The sequence below is a fragment of the Portunus trituberculatus genome, chromosome 38, assembly GCF_017591435.1.
Source record: "Portunus trituberculatus isolate SZX2019 chromosome 38, ASM1759143v1, whole genome shotgun sequence".
NCBI lineage: Eukaryota > Metazoa > Arthropoda > Malacostraca > Decapoda > Portunidae > Portunus > Portunus trituberculatus.
This window is the reverse complement of record NC_059292.1, coordinates 33539043-33546482: the sequence shown is the minus strand read 5'-3', so window position 1 is coordinate 33546482 and position 7440 is coordinate 33539043. Positions and strand designations below refer to the sequence as shown.

The following is a 7440-nucleotide window of genomic DNA, read 5'->3' as shown; positions in this document are numbered from 1 at the left end:
AAGGTGAACCACGTCAGTAGTTTCTAACAATTACTAAGCTGTTTTAAACAGTTTTCTGACTGTGATTTCAGTCATATATATATATATATATATATATATATATATATATATATATATATATATATATATATATATATATATATATATATATATATATATATATATATATATATATATATATATATATATATATAGAGAGAGAGAGAGAGAGAGAGAGAGAGAGAGAGAGAGAGAGAGAGAGAGAGAGAGAAGGGAAAGTGAGTGGTCTCAAGACTCAGGTCACAAGCTCAACTCAGTCAGACTTCGTTTGATAAAATATATTCTATTTTTGATACATTATACTATTTCATTCTCCTATTATTGATAAATACATCAACTACTAATCAAAATTTGACGAACTAGTAGCAAATTAATTTAATGTGATTATGGGAGAAGAGAAACATGGTGCTAGTTAAGTTATTCGCTTAAAATCCTCTCTCTCTCTCTCTCTCTCTCTCTCTCTCTCTCTATATATATATATATATATATATATATATATATATATATATATATATATATGTGTGTGTGTGTGTGTGTGTGTGTGTGTATACGTATATATATAAATGTCGTTGGTAAGCAGGTGGGTGTGGGACACGCATGCCGTTTGTCATTTCCCATGCGCAATGTTCTCTGACTGCATAGCTTCACTTCACGAGTCACAACTTCACAGTTAAGTTCAGTGCCTGCTGTCTTCACGCCTGTCGGGCGCCAGACTTACACAGGTTTTTCTTAATGTTCTCTATTTCTTTCACAGAAAGTATTCTTCCTATCAGATTTTCATCTTGGTAGGATTGCTGTAGTGCTGAGTTTGCCTTCTGTTCCGTGTCGGCTGGGCAGGATAAAATGAAATGCTGCAGGTCTTCATTTTCTTAATTTTCACTTACACATTCTACATTCCGTGGCCTCATTTCGAAATCTCTTCCTGTGCCCCAAATTTTATTTATTTTATTTATTTATTTTTTATCTAAACGGCATTACTGATGCTTCTCTGTTGTCATACCAGGGGTGGATCCAGGATTTTCTTGTTGGGGGAGTCTAATCCAGGTTATGATAGGTTGGTTTGCTTAGGTAAAATAATTTCCAAAGCAATGGCCTATTATTATTTTTTTTTTTGGTAAAACTACAGAACCACTGCTCCCCCCCTTTCCTCTCCCCTTCCCCCTCCTATCCCCCAACAACCTTGGGGGACTGTGGGGAATCGGGGGTTTTGGGGGGAGCCAAAAGAGGCCAGATATGGCAATCCAAAAATATCTAAGAACAAAAACCTAACCTAACGTAACCTAACCTAACCGGGAGGCCTGTGCCCCCCCGGACCCCCTTTACAACACTAACCTAACCCTAATATAAACCTAACCTAACTGAGCCGGGAGGGGCACAGACCCCCTGGATCCCCCCTACACTAATCTAACCCTAACATAAACCTAACCTAATGGGGGGTCTGCAACCCCCCGGATCCCCCTCCAACACTAACCTAACCCTAACATAAACCTAACTTACCGTATCCTTGCTTTGGGGCAGCTTCCCTCCCCTCACACCAGTTCATTTATAGCTCCACACAATATGCCCTACCTCTACCAATACCCCTCCTCACAATACCTTAACGAAAGGATGAAGGTCCTGGCTGGTCCTCTTCTTGATTGTACACTGACTTACGTACATCGCAGAAGCGATGATTTCCCAGTAATCAAATTCGCAACCTTTACAACTAGTGTCACTGGTGGCCATGGCTGAACTGCACACACAGAGTCTCTGTGCACCTGTCTGCCCAGCTGTGCCCCGCCTACGAATACATGTAGCAAATTCCCATTGGCGCAGCTCATGGTGTTAAGAAGTGGTGGCACGTCATTGGACAAAAGAACTATAGACAATAAGAATCCTATTCAGCAGTTACCCACAAACCCCAGCTAGAAACAATTGCAAGTCAGTGTACTGCTCATTTCCGAGTGTGATGGAGCTCCGTGGCTCGCCGCAGCTTGCTGAACTCAGAGAAAACTCGCCGAACACTGCACATTTGAAGGCTTGTGCACAACACACTAAGGCCAAGCACTCACCAAAACTCTCACTGACGGTAAACACGTTACATATACTGCACTGTGCTATACGTATTATACAGATCGACGTGGAGCAGTGATTCTAGAGAAGAACCTTTTTTTTTTTCTTTACTATTCTAGAACATTACTGTTGACTTTGTACTATTTTTACCTCATGATTTCACTCAGCCTTGCCTAGTGAGGCAAATCCAGCTTAGGCCTAATGGATAATGGAGTGTCAGTAAATACTAATTAATCTCCAACAGCAAGCATACATAAAACAACATTTAGATCTACACATTGAACATATATTTTCCCAAATAAAATGTTGCTGATAAGGTTCTTCCACACTAGTATTCTTATATATTACCCAATTATAGCCTATGGCATAAACTGCAAGGAATTTTTCAACAAATACAAACAAACTGAATATAGCTAAATGGAATATGGTAACTTAGTCCCTTTGAAAATGGTCAGCTGCTGCTGGTCACTGGTACTGTACCATACTGGCTATGTGAACAAACCAGAATTTCAGATTAAGTTAATTTACTGTGCAATTTTATGCTATATAAAACTTGTATCTTTAGTAAATTTCCAATAAATATATTTTAAAAACCTGCCCATGAATTAATTTTTGTCAGATTAAATTGATACTGAAAAAGTATTATGATTTTAATACTCACTGTGCTCAAAGAGAATAAAGAATCTAATTTCCTTCACCAGTTGGCAGTGAGAGAAAGCTGCTAAATCGACACTAGAATTAGTACAGAGGTGATTCTTGTTTACACAATGACTAAAATCATCTTTAAATTTGCATTTATTTTTCCTTGTTCAAATTGAATTACAATTATCATATTTAACTGAAAATAATTAATTGGTCTAAAACAAGCTGCTGGATGGGGGTCCAGACCACTGGACCCCTGGATCCACCACTGCAGAGAGGAGTTGAATTAGATTAAGGTGCCAGGGTCATCCAGACACCCCTGGACACCCACCTCCCCTTTGGATCTGTCATTGCATACACCTTATCCTGTCCCTTATCTCTGTTTTCCACTTTTTCTATAGTACTTTCAAACTTGTATTTTCTTGTATTTGTTGCTTCTATTGGTTTGTATCCCAAAGTCTAATGTTTTCTTTTATTTCCTTATTTGTTATCTTCTTTCCTCTAATTTTGACCAGTTTCCTATCTAGTAATGCCTCATTTATCCACCTCTCTTTTCCCCAACCCTCATCTCTTCCACAATCTTTCCCAGCAAAGATAAGGTGGTGAGCGTGGGATCGGGCGTAGGTTCGAATCCCACCACGTACAGCCGTAAAACACTTTGCCATTTGTCGAGTGGTTTAAAGTTACCTACATATCACCATGATACCCAGGTTCTAGGTGGTTACACTCAAGATTAGCTTGGGTGGTGATATGGGCCCTAATATGGGTACCACTATAAATAAAATTGCCTGCGCCACTAATGGGCGGAAGCTGAACAGCACTTCCCATACACTCTTCAAGTGTGCCTACAGGCGCTATAGGCCTTACCGTGAAAAAAAAAGAAGTTACCTTCCTTTTTTTTTGTATGCAAGGTAAGTATTTCAACTTTTCTTCCATTACTCTTGCTTTCTTGCCAGAAGTTTCTATTTCTCCCTTAAGCACTGCTTCCTATGCATGTCTTGGCTTCTGAAGAAAAACTATTTTCAATTCTTTGTAGTTTCTTGATTTCTTCTTGTGTTAAATATACTATACTAGACCTATACAACACTAGGAGAGGGCCACACTCTTCCAACAGATTTTTCCAATTGTTTTAAGCAGCTTTTTGCTTTAATTGAAAATGTAAAGTTAGTGAACTTCCTTGCCTTTTCAATCATAAGATGTCTTTGAATTTTGAAACAGTTCTTGGTCTTGTTCAAGGTTATTCCTAAATATTTTATCTCCTTGCTAGCTTGGATACCAACAATTTCTAAAGGTTTTTCTTTCATATTAAATATAATTATCTTGCTCTTTTCCCTGTTAATTTCTAGGCCACTCTTCTTACTTATTTGCATTATGGCTTGTATCACCCTTTCTGCATCTTCAATTCTCTGGGCTAGGAGTATGCCGTCATCAGCAGAGAAAAGTTATGTAATCTTGAAATTGTCATCTTATAACCTCTATCCATTTCTTCTAATTTTTCCATTATCTTGTATCTTGTTAATTTGAATATTGTAGTTGAGCCTGTACACCAGTGCCTGGTCTCCACTTTTTCCTCCCATTTTTTACCTTAGTCTTGTCTCCTGTATACATTTGAAGCTGTTTGTTTCTATTATTCGTGGATTTATCTTGTAATCTCTAAGGGTTTTAGCCATTTTGCCCCTCTTAATGCTGTAAAAAGCTTTGGCATAATGATTAGATATTGCAATTATTTTTATTTATTTTATTTTATTTTTACATATTTTTTTCATATTTTTTTTTATACAGTAGTTACTTTAATATATATATATATATATATATATATATATATATATATATATATATATATATATATATATATATATATATATATATATATATATATATATATATATATATATATATATATATATATATATATATATATAAAATCTCAATTCTCCCACCAACTGTAAAACCTGCTTGAGTGTCTTTTCCCTATTCATTCCTCTATTTTGTATGGTTCCTGTATATTGTTCCCCAAACTCATTAATTGCTCTTATTGATTCCACTTTTTTTTTTTTAGTTCTCTTCCGTCCTCTCTATATATTCTCACTTGCTTTCTTCTTTTTCTCCTTTCAACCTTCTCATTTTCCAGATATTTTTTTCCATTACTTTTATTATTTTTGTAATATCTCTTGCAATCTTCTCTTCATTTGTGTACTTCCCTTTTTTATTAATACCTGTGTTTTCACCTTTTGTTCCCTATAGACACATTTGTATTCTCTTCTCTCTATACTTGGTGCTCCCCTTTTAATCCTATTAAATCTTTTCCTTTCTTTAATTTCCTGTTTGGTTTCCTCTATAACCCAAGCCAGTTCCTCCTCTCTTTGCCTATGGCTTTCCTTTTTCTTCTTCTATTTTGACTTTTTAGAATGTTATTTGTAATTTCTTATTCTTCTAATTCTCCAATGTTACTTACTCTGTCATCAGCTATATGAACTCCTCTCCACTTCCTCTCTATATAAATTCAAAGAGTTCTTGTCTGTAGTCTCTTACTATCCATTCCTTATTGCTCATCTTCCTTGTACTTAGGCATATATTTACTATTATATTCAAGTAAGTTATGGTCGTGATATGGCAGCTTTCTTTTGTTCATCAGTACTCATGCTAAGGAACTTGTCATAAAATTTATTTGTTACTAGCACATAATCTATGATGCTTTTCTGCCTGCCCCTACTCTATGTGATTTCATCCTCGTAATCCATATCATCATTCAGCATTATTAAATTGTGGTTCTCCATCCAATCTAATATCATTTTTCCATTATCATTTACACTGATCTCCTTTGACTCCAATATGTCCATTATAATCTGTTATCATTATTGGCTCCTTTGTACTCCTGTCATTTAATATCCTTCAATTTCTTCTTGCATTGTTCTGTTCCTTTCCTCTTTATTTACAATAAAATATACTATTATTAATCTAAATTCTCAACTCTTGACTATCTTGTACATGTAATATGTCCTTACTTTTGGTTGATATTTGTGTTGAAAGACATCCTTACTTTCATTGTAATGGCATAATCACACCACCCTTTCTCTCATTAAAGTTCCTCATAAATATATATTGTGTTTACATTTCCTGCAGAAGTCATATCTCAAATTTTCTTTGGATCTCCATCAGACAGTGCAGTAGCAATATCTATTAATACTTCAACTTATAGATTAAGCCTTTGATAGACATTGTATATTCAATACTTTTATGTTTTCTGCTTTTTCCTTTGCCATTCAATTGCTCCAGTCTACATCCTGATCTAGGTACACTGTCTCCCTTCTTGATGATGCATTGTACCCTGCCTTTCCTTAGTTCTTTTATTTCTTCTTTTCATTTAGCATTCTCATTCATCCCTTAATTTCTTGGTTAGATCTGGATAAATGCAGATGTTATGGTATTTCTCATCCTCTACTTCCCTTAGTCTCATACTCTTTCACTAAGTCACAGGTAAAGTGATGACCCCATTGACATGTTGATGATGGAGTTATGTTATAGATGTGGTTTTCATTGTATGTAATTAGTTGTCACATTGTTTATTTTGATTGATGGTGATATGTATGCAGCATGTGGTGATAGTGAACTGAGTTAGTGTGCTGGGTATCAGGTGTATAGTGATTGGTATTTGAGTTCTTGCAAATTGGCAGTAATTCCTTGTGCGTTCGTTGTTTGAGTGGAGGTACCTAATAGGTTAGATAGATTGTTGTACTTGGGTTGGTTCAAGGGATCAAATATGAGTATATTAAAGTACTGATGACGATGTGCTGTTTTCCATTGATGTGATTTACTTGATGCTGTAAAGTATTAAAATGTTATTTACAGGATATTTGAACCTGTATATTTTTGCAGGTTGAGCAAAATAAAGCCAAAACATGCAGCAGCAAGTTCATTGGTCTTACACAGCCTGCCCAGCTGAACACCCATATAAGCCAGCAACAAGGGCTGAATGAGTCTGGTAAGAATGAGCCAAAGTCCAAATGAGTTGGCACTGCTGGCACATTTCTGTAACATTTTAGAAAGGCTGGAGAAAGCATGTTTAGGTACTTCTCGTGATAGATTAAATGAAGTGAGAGAGAAAATCTTCCAAATGATAGCAATCCTCCTCCACCATTCCATTGTTTTTCTTGAACAGAAATCATCCCATCCATAAGCTAATTAGATTAATAGAACCAGTTTTTATTGTTTGTTGCATTATCTGCCAGCTTGTTTCTATAATTGTCATTAGTTTTGTGACTACACACTTCATGCACTTTATGTATGAAAAGAACTTTTTTGGTGGGTGAATGAGACTTATTAGAGAGAGGATAATTGTTTTATTTCAATGGGGAAAATTTATTTGCAAAACAAGCAAATTATAAGGTGAGCTTGATTGTGGAACATTTAAACTAGTAATACAAAGTTCCAATGAATAGGAGAGGACCCAAACTCCCATTGCAGTTGGCAGATTTACCAGATTGTGTAATATTTCACTGAAAAGTTGATCTGTTGCATATCATATTTTTGGATATTCTACCATTACATGCAAAGATACTAAAATAGCTAAAGTGTTTTGAAACACATATCTTTGACACAGACACTTTAATAATATCCTTTGTGCCCTGCCCTGGATCCTGGCAAGCCGCAAGGGTGGGCAGGGGGACCAGGTTAGGGATGCGTACTCCATCACAGGCCTGACCTGAG

At 36.0% G+C, this 7440-nt stretch overlaps 1 long non-coding RNA gene across 3 annotated transcripts in view; it reads left to right on the top strand.

Annotated features, from left to right (window-relative positions):
* Positions 1–667: 667 nt before the first annotated feature.
* Positions 668–7440, top strand: part of LOC123514855 — a 23979-nt gene continuing 17206 nt past the window's right edge. Inside the window, exons 1-3 of one of the 3 annotated variants that reach the window (XR_006677711.1) lie at positions 668–708; positions 6610–6715; positions 7379–7440. The exon at positions 7379–7440 is cut by the window's right edge and continues 110 nt beyond it. This is a non-coding gene — a long non-coding RNA (uncharacterized LOC123514855). Of the gene's footprint in view, positions 762–6609; positions 6716–7333 lie in introns of all 3 variants that reach the window. The other 2 variants (XR_006677713.1, XR_006677712.1) reach the window with 2 other exon arrangements.